This window comes from Gymnogyps californianus, chromosome 3 (assembly GCF_018139145.2).
Source record: "Gymnogyps californianus isolate 813 chromosome 3, ASM1813914v2, whole genome shotgun sequence".
Lineage (NCBI taxonomy): Eukaryota > Metazoa > Chordata > Aves > Accipitriformes > Cathartidae > Gymnogyps > Gymnogyps californianus.
The window spans coordinates 120,645-136,171 of NC_059473.1; the positions used below are offsets into that span (position 1 = coordinate 120,645).

Sequence of the window (15,527 nt, forward strand, 5' to 3'; positions counted from 1 at the left end):
ACAAGGGAGTTTCAGATACTCAAATATTTAGAATCTACGATTTACTTTCTAAATATACTTTCACCAAATAAATGAGAAGCCAAACATGACATACTATTCTGATAAACACTGTTCATTGTTTCTTCTTCCATCCTATTTATTTAGGGGGAAAAAAAAAAAAGAAATAGTGAAAACAAAAAGGTTATGACACATGCCAATGAAACCCAGGAAATTCAAAGCTGAAGGCTGTTGAAATATCTGTCCCTAGTTAATTCCACTCCTCTTCCTGTTTTTTATATATACACCACGGGACTGACAATGTTAGCCGCAACCAAGCTTCCTGGCTTGGGTCTCAATCTGTGTAACTTCCAAGTCACGTACACACAGGTCCTCCTTCCTGTCCTCACGTTGCTCTTCTCGATCCTCCTTCAGAGGACAACTGTTCCCTCTGACCTCTCCCTATAGCTTTTCCCTCTGATAACCATCGCGGGTACCTCCATCATCTTCTGTCACTACTGACTTGCAATTCATCAGCAATGCAAAGGTTACTGCCGCTTTCCCAGCCCTCTTCCCTTTCTCCATCAGGTTGTCCATCAATAGCTCTCGCCTCTCACTCTGCTTATCCTGACCAGCCCCAGTCTCTCGTAGCCCAGCCCCTACACCCAACTTGCCCTCACTCTTGCAGCTGAACCCCCGGGGATGAAACCCCATGACTTTGCCAGCTCTCTTCCCTGTACTTGTAAGTTTTCCATCCACCAACCCAATTCTCTTCACATTTTGCTGTTTTCGCTATTTCCTACTTCCTACTAAAGCTCTTCTCCTTTTCTACCCCTTTCTCCCTAGCCATCTGCATAAGGATCCTGGAAAGACAGATGTATTTCCTATTACGTGACATCTCCAAGATCCGACACTTTACACAGGTTTGAGCAGCCTTCTCATCCCTCCCCCTTCTTCCAACATCACATTCGTATTTGAGAAGGTGGTCCAAGATCATCACCCCAATAACTCACCCATCTGCTTTTTTCCTCAACTCCCTCAAAAGACCAGGACATATACACTCCCATATGCGAAGAGGGAAGTATTGACGCTACAGGCACCAACTGGCTCTTACGGTAAAGAGAAAGGCTTAAAGCCTCTCCCAGGCTGTCTTCATCCAGACAAGGAAGAAAGAAGGTCCTCCCCCTGCCTAGATTTTGGGACGAGCAGTTTTCTCTTCTCTGTCCAATCTATTTTTGATCCCCCAGTGGTACAGGGAATATCATCGTCGCCAAACTTTGCTTCCTCAGCAGCATCAGCAGTCACATCAAGACCCATTTGATCACTACCAAAAGGTTCTCTTTCCTCGCTGGATTTATGAGTTCATAGAAACGACGAGCAGGGGAACTCCTGAAGAAGGAAGCGTGGGTGTTTAATTCTCCACTATTAGTTTGCTTGTGTAAACAATTTCTTTTCTCTCTCCTGGGACAAACTGTTTCGAAATAAGTGTTTCAGAAGAAAATAAGCCTCGCTTGTTGAAATGGTGAAACTCGGTCAAAGTACTGACAACAGCGGACCATTCTGAAGCAAAACACATTGGTGACTCCGCATGTTTACTGTATCGGGGGGGTTACGTTATGTACGTAGGTCAGATAAAGAGTTTGTTAACGTCACTTTTTTTTCTTTCTGTTCTGAATCAAATGCGGTCAAACCCAGAAAGTGAGGCAGCTGCCAGATGACAAGATATTTTCTGGGTTTAATTCCTGCTGACACACTGGTACCAGAAGATTCCCATGACTGCTAGCAACGAAACATTGGCAATCGTTGTGCGTGGGGAGCTGGGACTAAGCATACTGGGATACAGGTTTACCTGGTCCTTTTACAAATGAAAAATTAAATTGTTGAACAGCTAACAAATTCCATCATTCTCTTTCTGCCGATAATAAAGAGAAAGCTGCCAATGGGTGAAAATAGTTCTTGTGGTTACATACCACAGTTTCAAGACTTAACACGGCATTACTTTATTGCTTCTACATCTGGTGCCAGTTATTTTTATACAGCTTCTTCGTATAAATTCAGCAACATGAAAAAAAACCTTCAAAGTCTATCAACCACTCTTAAAATAAACACCAACAAGTTCATTTCTCTCTATTCCTCTGTACCTCAGCTATGATGTATCGCCTGCACAAACACAAACCCATGTCTCCGGGGAGTCACGAATCTCCCAAGTGAGTAACTCGACCTGCTGTGACTGAGCTAGGGGAACTCAATCCACCCCGAAAACTCATTATTTCTTTCCCATCCTGCCTTCCTTCCAAAACCATAGCATGAAAAGGCAAATCAAGGAGAAAAATAAACATCTTTCTTTCACAGTTCGTGGACCATGACCTCACGTGGGCAGGATCACTGTCCTCTCTCTCCTCCTACTCGTAAAGTCCTACCCCAACCCCTGCTGAAGAAGCTGAACGTGAACAATGCCCAGCAAGGAGCTGGTATCCGCTTCCTCCTCAACACAGAAATCAAGCCTACGCCATTATTTCCCCCAAGGCCTGCACACAGGACAACCGGAGCCGCCCAGAAAGACCCTGCTGAGGCCAACACCCCTCGCCCCCCAAGTAATTAGCTGCCATTTGATGCCGAGTACCCCCCGACAACCAGGAAAGCACAAGCCTCGAGGGACCGCTGGTCCGCTCTTCCCATCCCCTCCTTCAGCAGCCCAGCGGGGCTGTGACAGTCAGCCGGGCGTCCGCAGGGTTCAAGCCGGAGCGAAGCTTTGTCGCTTGCCTTTACAGCCGAAAGCGTAACAGCAGCAGCTGCTGCCTGCTGCCAGTCTGACTGCATTCAGCTCATGTTTCCCACATTTATTCTTAGCTTCAAGGGCTAGAACCAATTTTTTTTTTTTTCCCCTTCTCCCCTTCAGATAAAAGTTATGTTCTGCAGAATATAACTGCAGCGGTCCCCCTCTTGTCCAGGGAATCTATTGTTTGGCACTGCAGAGCGGAAAGAGACTCAGATTGTAATCCAGCTTTAAAAACCTATAAATCACTTTTCACTCTGCAATTCCGTTTCTCCTTCCATGCTTTGCCCAGCCTGCCAGTGACATGTTAGACTAAGCTTTCTACCATTGCTTCTTGGTACAGCACCAAACACCGACTACCCGGTGCTACCAGCACTGCAGAATTCAGCAGCAACAGCTACTCGTTTGAGGCCTGCACGTTCAGTGAACTTTTGACAACTTCTGCTCGTTAATCTCTTGATCAGAAATGCATTCCAAGCCCACGAGCACCTTCAAACAGCTGCCGTGCTTCTTAGCAGCTTGCCACAAAAAAAATCTCTCTCCAACCTCCCTCAAATGCGTAAATTCACACAGAAACATACCTATCCTTGCACTCACACATTTCACACCCGCATACCAATTACAGTGACACCACCGTATCATATTCAGGCCTGCAACAGTAACAGTTTAATTTGCCATTTCATGACCACCAAGGCTGGAACCTAAGAGACTGCCCCTGGAAACGGTAACTTTGCCACTTTCCAACAACCCAAGACATTTACGTGGAGCCTTGGGAGGTCCGGCATTTAAACAATGATCATCTGATGTGCAATTAGGAATCAGCCTACACATTCACAACAGAGACCCAAGGACTCAACACACTAGAGCGGCACTGACTCCAGTGCGGATACTTTGCTGAGCTGGATCTGAAAGAGGAAGGTCTAAGGTCTTGCTCGGGTTAATGATTGTTTGAAAGGCAGGAAAAAGATGCTAGCCTAGAAATGGGTTTAAGTAGCCAAGCAAATAACCATATTGCCGTCAATTAAAAGCTGGCAAGCTTGAGACAAAAAGCTTTCAACTGACGACCAGCTTTCTGTGCTAGCCACCGGACAGTGGATGAATAAGAGCAAGGGATTCCATAAAACACTGAAGGAGTCACCCCACGGGCACCATACACAATGAACTTTGCCAAAACTTTACATGGTCTTTCTTTGGAGATTGTACATTCAGACTAAATAGGGCTTTACAGATGTCAGGGATAGCGTATACAACCTGTAAGTTGCTAGACTTGGCATTTTATTTTTGTCAGGACCTTTACCATAGTTTCAAGAGTTAAACGCGATCTGTTGGCCTGTGCTGCATTAAAGCTCATCTAATGATGTGCGTCAATTAGGAAAAGCACGAACAGAGAAAAACTGATGGACCACTCATAGCTAAAATTCTACATCTATAAATACCTTGCTGAATGGAAAGTTTACTGAGCATGAGCTGAACCTACAATCTACCTTTCTTAAATTCATTGTCCTTTTAACGCACCAGATGCCAGTAAAATGTTCCAAACGAAGATTTCCGCTAGCGAAATAAAGGCTATCTTCCCATTCTGTTGGGCCCGAAGGGCACGCTCTGCCTCGACACAGAGGAGACACTCATAACCAGTGTTACAAGCCTGTCCCTGCCTGGAAAGGAAACGTCCTCACGGACAGAACTGTCCAGGGCACGCGACATCTACGCGCGCGTGGGAACGGGAAGGCCCAACAAAATGAAAACCCAAGGAGTCTTCCCACCACAACTGATGGGCTGCCTCCCAGCAGGAGTTGTAACTACACTGATAAACACATGCTTTTGTGAAGGAAAAGGCGGTATGAAACAGTGTGTTGATATTAAGACTACTTTCTTCAGTTCACTACTTCTCAAGTTAGTGTCTCCGTCCGGCAATCCTCAGTTAAATGTACCACTCAGCTTATCCCAAGGCCCAAGACTTTTCCTTAGTTTTACATTCCGTACTCCAGTCGCGTAACCAAAAGCCTGCCAGGAACATTATTATTAGATGGTCAACATTAGAACTAATTGTGTTCTAGCCATTATTACTAAATTATAGTAACTATTGAAGGACAACTATCACCTACTGTCTGTTCGTAAAACATGCAAAACGACTTTAAACGCTAAGCAAAACACAGAGCATTATAAAAGCAACACACAGAGCGTCAGTGGACTTGACACAATATTATGTATTCCTTGGCCTGAACGAAACCTTCAATAAAAGGCTGAATTCAGACCTGGCTCTCAGGCTGTGATACTAAAAAAAGCAAAAAAAAAAAACAACCACGCCTCCAGCTCACTGTGGAGCGGGGTAAATGCAATGGTTCTCAAGTCTAGACTATGGCTGGCAGATAGAAGACTACCGGCGGTAAAGGAGGATGCCCGGTATGTCTGCCAAAAGGGTGTGCACATGCTAGTATACTATCTTTAGCAAGGAACAAGACATGCAAGATAGAGCTGAAACACTTCTCTGGCTTCCAAAGCTGTTGTTAACCATATGGGAAATACACTGTAAGTGATAGCTAACATATGCCCAGTCATTCATGAAACACCAAGGGATGAAATAACGTTTTTCACATAGACATCAAAAAATTAATCCGCGCAATAACAAACCAAGTATTTATCTTGGCAGATCATACCTTCTAGAAAAAAATTTGCAATGAAGTTAAACATTTTAAGGGACACACTGCAAAACAAATACTGAGAACATCTTTGTAGGGAATTCCCGCCAAAATGGATGACCTGTGCATTTATCAGTGCAACAAACGTGAATTAAGAATTTTTATGGAACCACTAAATAGAAAATTTGAATTAACCAAAGGAAAGCTAGCTGCTCCCTTGACGGTGAATTTTCTTTTTTTCCTCCGATCAAACAAGCCAAAAATTCCAAGCAACGCAGTTTGCAAAGAAGTATGTACTATACAAAATGAAGATCACCAATACAAGTTAGAACTGAGGCTTCCTGCGTAACTCCTCAGGATGAGTTGGTAAGACTCAAACATTGCTGCTGTGCAATAACTTTTGTTCATGCTTTTTATTGTATTAAAAGTTCCCAGATTCTACCCCACTTTAAAGTAGAGCCACGGTCTATTTCTCCCATGGCAGGGCAGGCAGGGATGGCACCGTTCTGGGACACGGGAGAGGGGCTAGTAGACTCTTGACCCACATTCGTAATCGACTTCACAGTTTTACAAGTCCGACATATTTAACTAGCGGAAAGGTTCACTCGTGGCTCAAAGATAATTTTCTAAAATTTCAGTTATTTAAAAGCAGCTCACGAAGACTTCAGCAGCAACTCCCAGCTCTAACACACATTCAGAGAAACACTGCAGGATATGAGTTTTACTGCCGCTACTATTTCAGTCAATCAAGTTCAAAATATCAGCATTAAAAGTCACAGGACTGAAAATTCACATTTTCTACTCACACCTCCCAAAACTGAACTCTTTGTCAACTTCCAAAACAACCACGACTTTAAAGAGCTGTCTCTAGACAGATGCTAGCAAAGCCTACGTACAAAGTTGGCACTATACTGTGGCACACGGGCAGACACAACTTAAATAATCCAGAGCACCCTGAAGGTTCCCAGACAGGCAAACCAAGCAGGTGGGGCCCTTCGCACACACGCTGCAAGAGCCCTGGCTTCCTTCTCCCAAGCTTTTCAAAGTGCTCAAATTGTGATTTTTCATCTTGAATTAACTGCTGTGAACATTGTGAAGAAATTATTATTTTTTTTTAAATCCCCAGCTGTAGCTAAAATAGCTTATTATGACAATTTACTGAGTGTTGGCATCTCATAGTTGCCAATATCTAACTGTTTTCCTAAGAAATTACGGTCTCAGCAAGTTATGCATCATAAAGCATGCCAATGCCCCAGCTGGCAAAAGGATGCATGTTTATTTTCGTGAAGGTTATGGTTTTGTTTTGTGGTTGGATTAAAAAAAAAAAAAAAAAAAAAAAAAGAGAAATTCAGTTTAAAAAAAACCTTAAGTTCTTTGTAAAAAGTGGTGAGCAGTTTCCCCACACAAGCAGATCCAAAACTGGCAGCAGGCATACCCAGACCACAGTCTGGGCCTTATTTAATTCCTAAGTTAAAGTTATCCCAAGGCTCACTTACAGAATCAGCACGAAGCTTGAGTAAAAGGCAGTACCTTGCCACATCGGCCCAGGGGCACAGGCTGAGCTGGAAAACAACAGCTGGCAACTCTGTCCATTGCTCCACACCGGAGGAACCACGCCACGCCAGAGCATTTGGCTTTTGCCTTAAACGCCTGACCAGGCGCCCGCAGGGCAGGGAGATAACAGAGGGTCCTCTTCTATGGTAAATAACATTTCTCCACGCACTGACTCAATGTGCTGCTCTGATCGCTCCCTCAGACCTGCCTTCTGCCATCCTCACACGCTCCACAGCTCCCAGTCTTCATCTGAAACAGTAAGCTCAGTGAGGAACACAACCAAGTCAGTCAAGCAAATATGCCCATTGCTTTCCACACGTTCGTTCTCAAATGTATTTCAATACATGTTTGGCATATGCTCAAAAAGCATGATCCATTAAGAGAAATTATTAAGCAAAGAATAAGAGGAAGCAAGGCTACAGATCCGCAGGCAAGTTACGAAAGCGAATGTCAGCACACGTGATGCACATCATGCGTGAGAAGAAAACCAGTAAGACTTCGGGTTATTCTCATGTTGGAAGTATGTTTCAACAAAGTCAAGGTCAAAGAGCCATGGAGTTAATTACTGGAAAGCACGGATTTGTCTTCAGCAAATATAAAGTTGAAGCCAAAGACATCATTTTGGATGGAAAAAAAGCAAGAGAACCATTTAAAAGTCCAAAAAGTTTTTGTTTTTTCTTTTCCAAGCCACTTGTGAGACCATGTTTAGAGCACTGTGTTTAGTCCTGGGCATTTGGCCAGATGACATTCACATTCTGGAGCTGGTGGAGTGAGGAGCAAGAATAGCCTTTTTTTTTGGTTTTGTTTGGTTTTTTGTTTGGTTGTGGGGTTTTTTTTTTGTTTTGGTTTGGGTTTTTTTTTTTTGAGGAAAGCCCCTCAGAATAAAGTTGTTTCTGCCTCTAAGCCTGTATACATGAGATTGGGGGAGACGGTTGTTAGCATCCCTCACCAGAGTCAATGTACAGTGCTCCACTGGTTGTAATGGAGCAACAGTAATTTGCAGCTAAGGATTTGTCCCTCAATTTTTAAATATCATACAAAATGATTCAATGCTTTCAGACTTTTCAGAACTCAGGAAGACGACACCTGCTCATGTGCAAAGCAGGTCTTTTACTCTTCAGAGACAAGACACAGGTAAGACATCTTCCAAGAACTTTCATTTACAAGGCTATCTTGGAAATCCTGTTCCAAGATCGGGTGGAAAAATGCACCTCCTTTGTCTCATCCTACCCTCTTGTTATACATCATCTTCACAGACCAGAATCCCCCATGGTGCAGCATCATTAACAGCCTTTTCACGCCACACCCAGCACAAACGGGTTCACCAATTCCAAATCATATACGATAATTACATCTCACAAAATACTGTCACTCCTGCTAGAGGACCGATAGGACTCCAGTAACTTCCTTTTGCTACTTTCACTCTATCATGGTGATATCTTCATACTCCTCTCCCATATTGACACTGACGGTAGAATCCCTACCAGCTTCAAAGAGAACGGTATAGCATTACTGCTCAGTAATTTTCGACTGAGCTACTTCTTTAGAATGGCATTTCCAAAAAAAACAGAATGAACCTACCAAGAGAATGTGACTGCAGCTCCACAATTTCTTTTCCTTTATGTGTAATTTCTCCCTGCTGATCTCAAGGCAGAAAAACAAAACCACCAAAATCCACGCCGCCTCTATCAGCCAGCTTCTTTTCAAAGCATTGCAGTAGACAGACGATCACTTTCAAATAACTACAAATCAAACTAACTTAGACTGAATAGCAGACAAAAAAAATTCCCCAGCTTCTCCTAAGCACAAAACAAATGGATATACTATCAGTTTTGCAATTACAAGACAATCAATTTTAGTCACTTTTCTTAGAGAACACATTTAAATCTTTTCACAAACTTTCAATAAATGATACGTGAGAAAAAAAAAACCAAAATGGACAGAAATACGGCTTTAGCCATCCTGCAAAATTTTCAATTTTATTTAAAAGAGTTAAGCATGGGCTTTATGTATGCAGGCTCATACAAACTACAAAAAGCAACAGAAAGTTACGAGGATAAAACCAAGCTCTTGGGCTTGATTCAGCATTCACAACTAACAGCAGAAATTCAGGAGCAACTCCCTTGAAGTTAAGCCGCAGAGTAAGTATAAAACTTACTGCCAAGAGAGGAGAACCAGGCTCACCCTCCTTCCACTGCAGAACGATCCTCACAAACAACGCCCTTTCCAAGCGGCAGAGATCCTGGGAACGCGATGCCACGTTATTCTGCTTTTTGTTTTGCCTGAAAACTTCGGGCAACACCACCTGGCTGGAAAAAAGGCAGTTACCAACACTTCTGCGCTGAGACTCCTGCCCTGCTTCCTCCGCCTCCTCGGGCGCGGGTTTTGGAGTAACCCCCCTAACCCACCGCTGAGCCAAACGGCCCCTCTCTCAGCCATCAGCCCCCTTCACCAACCTCCTCCTCCTCCTCACCCCGCTCCCACCCAGGAGCTCTTCTCAGCCACGACACCCTACGAACGGGAAAGGCAGACCAGCCCTGCTTCCACAAGAAGGGCGTCAAAGGGGAGGCTGGGCCAGAGCTGCTGGGGCGATGGGGCCAGCCCGGGGCCCGCCATGCCTGCCCACGCCACAGGGACCGCTGCCACAGCGGGGGAAGGCCCTCGCCGCCGCCGCCACCACACGCCGGCCCCGCAGCTGCAAGCCTGCTGAGCTGAGCAGGCCAGAGAAGCACACCCGTCAGGGCAACATTTGGTGCTTAGCGAGTCGAGCCTTATCCTCCCCGACAAAGCGCTGCAGGCCACAGGGTGACGGCTCACGAACGTGAGCGGCAGCGCGCACGCGCGCTCTACAGGCGCCTTTCACAAGGGCTGCCATGACTGGGTCAAGCAGCGCAGCGCCTGGAGGAGGAAAGGACTCGCGCTTCCGCGCTGCATGAACCTTTGTCTCCGTCTTGCCAACCATGCCATCAGCTGGGAGAGAAGATGCTCTTCAGGGCAGGAGGTCCAGTGCGGAGGCAGTCATGGGCCGAGACTTGCCGTGATGCCCGGTAGGTCCTTCATCACCTTTCATTTCTGTGGCAGCGTTGCGGAACAAGAAGGTAGGGGAAAGACTGTACGTGTTTGTCTCGGTCCATCTGCAAGAGGCCCTCCAAGCCAAATTAAAATGGGCTGGGTTATAGAACAGAATGTCTCCCCTGCCAGGTAAGCGTCACACAGGGCCCAGACCAAAAGCTGGATCAGACCACATCAGCACTTCAGACTCTACAGCCAAGAATGCGAAGCGGTAGCAGCTGCCCTTCCACAAACAAACCGTGTTGCGGCTCACGGCAGCCGAGAAACAAAGAAAATGCCATGTCCCTGCCAGCCCTTTCTCCTTGTCCTGCCCAAACTGCACCTACTCAGACCCCTGAACAAGTATGGTAGGCTGAACCAGCGTGCCTTAAGATTGGGTAACTGCAGGTGGTACAATATCAGATAAAACTAATGGCCGTAAGTAGTCCTACTCTAGGTCATAAGCACCATAAACGCCAAGAAGCAGACGTGACATCCTTTCCAGCTCTCAGTAATGTGCTCCATAAGAAGATACGGGATAACTGTATTGCATTAAGTGTCTTGCTGCAGCATTGCATGTGTCAGGAGTAATTTATTTTCAGTGTTCTAAACTAAGACATGTATTGGAAATTAGCGCCTCATATCCATCCAATTCCTACTACATCACCTCTGTGTTCTGTTACACAATGACTCAGTTTAACACAGGGTGCCAAATATTTAGTTACACTTCCGTCCCCTCTCCCGATACACACTACCAATTGAATAAGTGACTTGAACAAAACAAACGGTTTAACTGGCAACACTTGACTCTGCTTAGCATTCTCCCCAAGCAGCTCTTAAGTAAGGAATTTGAGGGTTTTTTGAGACACACATCTTGATAAATCTCCAATTACAGGTTAGAGGTATGTAGACCCCTCATTTTCAAGATCTGTACGGTATGCCAAGTATTTAGAGCCACAAGCAAGTCCTACACAACCACAGAGCCTGCAATACACATGACCACAGAACCAGTTTTCTGTATGTTGCTCCACTCCGTTCTTGCAGTCACTATGTCCGGAAGGTAAGACCACTATTTTGCTGTTGAGCCCCTTTCGGCTCCTGATCTGGAGCCCCTCCGTGATCCTACAGGGCTAATAAGCTGTGACTGCGGTTTGGTAACGTATGTCAAGAAAAGGACTGAGACCATATCTGCTTCATATAGTACTCTATCAATTCCCTCCTGCTGATGGGAGATGAATTACATTACTTATCACTACGATGTGACAGCTACTATTCTAGTAGGTAACAGAAGCTCTTTAAGTGCTATATTTACAGCACTGTTCTACCTTTTTTTTTTTAAAGCAGTAACTTCCTTGTGAAAAATTTAATCACCATACTATTCATTCAGTGCCTTAGTAACTACTATATTTGATCCGTCTTTAGAAACAATCCAAAAATGCCCCCGAGCCTTAAGTAAAAGAGCTAGTCATCTTCTACATTAAGACATACTTGAGAGCAACAGAAGCCAACCTTCCTGGTCCTGTTAGCCACACACCAAAACCCTCACACAGCTGATCACACACGATATGCTTCAGCGAGCCAGGGAGGGGGACACTGGAGCAGAGCTTCACACAGAGACCATGAACACACCTCCTAGTGGGACCTCAGAGCTGGAGCGAGGGACACCGAGCCGGCTAGCAGTGCAACAGGGCGATAAAGCAATCCAAAGTCAGGCACGAGAGCCCCCCGACGCACCGTATCCGGCCGTGCCAGGAGCACGGCCTCATACCACTCACACGGCATAGCCCTGGTGCAAGAGAATTTGAACTCCTAAGAGAAAAAAGAAAACAAACCAAACCAACAAAACCAAACCCCCCAGGGTTGGGCCACCTGTGCTCTGAATAGCAGAGATTATGCATTCCTGGGTTTGCATCTTGTTCAGCACAAAAGTTTCTCAAGCCACCAGAAGTTTTTCAAGCACCCTTGAAATCCTGAAGCTTGACAGGATCAATTTCTCAGCACAGACTAATATTTATGCTAGCTGTCCTTTTAAAGCCTTAGCCGGAGAGGAAACCTACATTACAGCTACTGCACAACCGAGTCTTGACAGACTGACCTACCAGGGATACCTTCCCCTGGAAGCCCATTTCCAACAGTACCGCCTGACCCCACACCTGGTGAGGGGCAAAACCAAACAAAAAAATGCAAACGTTTACAAGTTTACCAAATATAAACAGACTGAAACCTACAAACGTCCCTTGAAGAAAAACGTCAGCCTCAAAACCCATTTGGTGAGTGCACTCCTAGCAACACACAGGAATCTTGTTCCACACAGCTGTTCCATCATCACTTTCAGAAGAGTCAATATTGTCGATATTCTTGGTAATTATTACTTAGTTTATGCTTTTAATTAACACAAAGAGTGAGGCAGTAGATTGAATACAAATCCTCTCAATAAAATTAAATACATCCTAGGATTACATACGGTGAAGCACAGGGGACTGTTCCATATAAATGTCTTCAGAATCACAGCACGGTTTTCTTGCGTAGCTATGTGATTAACAGACAACTCTATTTACCATAGTCTTCCTGCTCGCCTAATTCAATATTCAGGTGCCAAGTAAGCTATTAACAGTTAAATATTTTTAGAGCTAAGTAGATCTAAAACTAATGAAACTTAACATAGATCTGGCCTGAGGAAAGGTAAGAGCTTGGTTCCACGGCTACACTGGCATATTTTATCCCAGCAAAACAGGGAATTACTCACAGAGTCAGCGCAGACATTGCTGACCTGGAGTTGCTGCGGAGCGGTAGAGCCTACAGCTCTGAGTACCTGCCCTTCTAAGCACTGCCTCATCAGCCTTACAGCCTACACCCGGGCAAACGTGCACTTCTGCAAATACCATTAACTCCAGTCACGCGTCCCTCAGCTGTTCCCCACAACCTATGTTCCGATGGAGACCGGGCGCTCCCGCAAGCACTGTCCTGCTGACCCCCCGGGGCTTTTGCCCGCACAGAAATACCAGGTGGAAATCATGTTTTGCTCAATCCTCGTCAACACAGCTGTGCTGGCAGAGGCGCATAAAGATGTTCCTTACTTAAAAGGGATTAAGAGTTACACTTCAGGAAATATGCAAATAAAACAAACAAGAGCTGAGTAGCTTGGAAGGGTGAGAAGACAAAGAAATCAAGCTGACAGAGGAAAGTACACCTTCTGCTTTTCTACATCTATCAAATCAGACCTGTGTGATTTAAAATAAACTTTTACCATAATAGTTATAAGGAAACATTTAAGAAGAGGAACTTGCAAGACATACATTGTACCCCTGTCTTTTGGGCCCCAGGAACCCCTATTCCAGTCAGAAAAGGGATGCAGATGCCCAGACCAAGAACTCTTCGTTAAGCCTAGCTAAACTGCTGTTTACAGCGCGTACGGCTGTACTGCCCACAGGTCCTCAGCTGGGTTAGCACCGCGCTGCAAACGCGCACAAAGCTTCTTCCTTCCAAGTCTGTATGACCTAGTTACACAGACGGGAAGAGCAGCAGGAGGAAGGCGGGCTGGACGGCGCAGCTGGAAGCATGCAACAAGGGTCCCCAGGCGGGCGGGCAGGCAGCGGGGGTCCCCAGCCAGCCAGCGGGGTCCCCAGCCAGGCAGCCAAGCAGGCAGGCAGGCAGGCAGGGGGGTCGCCAGCCAGGCAGCCAGCCAGCCAGCCAAGCAGGCAGGCAACGGGGTCCCCAGCCAGCCAGCCAAGCAGGCAGGCAACGGGGTCCCCAGCCAGCCAGCCAAGCAGGCAGGCAACGGGGTCCCCAGGCAGGCAGGCAGGCAGGCAGGCAACGGGCTCCCCAGCCAGGCAGGCAGGCAGGCAACGGGCTCCCCAGCCAGGCAGGCAGGCAGGCAGGCAGCGGGGTCCCCAGGCAGGCAGGCAGGCAGGCAGCCCCGAGCCCCCGCGCAGAGGCCTGGCGCCGAGCAGCGGAGCACCAGCCCGGGGTGCGCGGGCCCCGGAGCGCGTCCCCCGGGAAGCGCCGCAGGGAGACGCGCCCGAGCCGGCCTTCCCTTGCTCCGCGGCCGCCGCAGGAGGAGGAGGAGGAGGAAGCCGCCGAGCTGGGGAAGGGGGCGAGGAAGAGAGCACCGGCTGCAGCCTGGCTCCTCACCTGCGTCCCGCCGGGGCAGAGGGCGATGCTTCCCAGCACCCCGCGGCACCAGCGGCCGCCGGGGCTCAGCCCGCTCCCGGCACCGCCGCGGCCCCGGCCTGCTCCGCGGCCCTCCTTTCCCCCGGCCGGCCCGCCCGCCCGCTCCCGCGGGGCGTTTTCGGGGAGGCGGTTTCAAACGGCCCCCTCCGCCCGGCCCCGGCTCCGGCTCCGTCCCCGGCCCGCCCCCCTTACCCCCGCCGGGCCGCGATCCCCGCAGCCGCCCGACTTCCCGCGTCCTCGCCCAGCCCCTCACCTCGCAGCGCCGGCCAGCAACGGGCAGCGCTGGCGAGAGCCGCCCCGGGGCACGGGGAGAGGCCGCGGCTTTGTGCCCGCCGCTCCGCTCGGCTCGGCTCAGGCCGCCCCCCCCCCTCCTCCCGCTGGGGCCAGGCGCCTGCGCCCTGCGCCTGCCTCCCGCCGCCGCCGCCGCGCCCGGCCCTCCCTTCGCGGCCGCCGGGCCCGGGGCGATCGGTACGGCCGGCCTGGCGACGCCATCCTCACAGGCGGGCCGGGAGCCGGTCCTGCAGCGGGGAGCTTCCCGGCGCCGCTCGCCTCTCCCGCCGTCTCACCCTCCGGCCACTGCTCCCTCCCGGCCGGGCGCAGCGGGAAGAGCCGGTAGCGGCATTGGGGACAGGCGGAGGACGGAGAGGCCAGGGGTGGGCTGCTGAGGAGCTCCCGGAGCCCCGGCACGGCCGCTCCGCTGACCCACCGGGCTCAGAAGCGGGCGGGAGGCTGGGCCAGCTCCCGGCCCGGGCCTGTGCCCTTACCCGTCTTGGGGGCGAGGGGTCTTCTTCTGGCAGAGCTGTTTTGCCAGCTGCAGGGCTGGTCCGAGGTGCTCCCTTCCCCGACTTCAGCTAACGAACGAGAGAAAAGAAATGACAGCGTCGATGCCGTTAGCGTGTGTGCGTTCCGCAAGTTCATTCCTAACGCTCAGTGTCTCACACGTTTATTAGACTTATTTCAGTGCAAGTCACTTCAATAACAAAAGAATGAGAGCAAGATTTTTCCTTCCCGTCTGGCAGCTGCGTTCTCCGTAAACAGAGTGCCCATTAAAAATGCTAGCAACCACACCGAAGACAGCAGCTGACATGTCAGGCGTGATGAGGAACGCATTCAAAGACACGCAGCGGTGGAAAAATCTACTTAAACAGGGTATAGCAATTCCAAAATTCAGACCATTAAAATGAAAGGTGGATGCCTGCTTTGAGGAGCTTTGACCAAGTAGGACAAAGCAATGCTGTCTTATTTACAGGGTGGTGACATGTACATTAATCCACGGCTCCCATGACAGCGGCCTTTACTCTTCAGGCCTACGAGACCTGGTTGGCTCGTGGATGCAACCGCTTAATGCATCTGAGCGGCTT

The 15,527-nt window shown here is 48.3% G+C and overlaps 1 protein-coding gene across 3 annotated transcripts in view; it reads right to left on the minus strand.

Moving 5' to 3' along the window:
- The window catches only part of RIN2 (Ras and Rab interactor 2), an 83,045-nt gene extending 68,592 nt beyond the window's left edge, over window positions 1–14,453 (minus strand). Inside the window, exon 1 of one of the 3 annotated variants that reach the window (XM_050895010.1) lies at window positions 14,420–14,453. The gene's annotated coding sequence lies outside the window, so the exon portion shown is untranslated. Of the gene's footprint in view, window positions 1–6,921; window positions 6,972–14,127; window positions 14,163–14,419 lie in introns of those variants that run through there. The other 2 variants (XM_050895008.1, XM_050895009.1) reach the window with 2 other exon arrangements.
- Window positions 14,454–15,527: the final 1,074 nt, after the last annotated feature.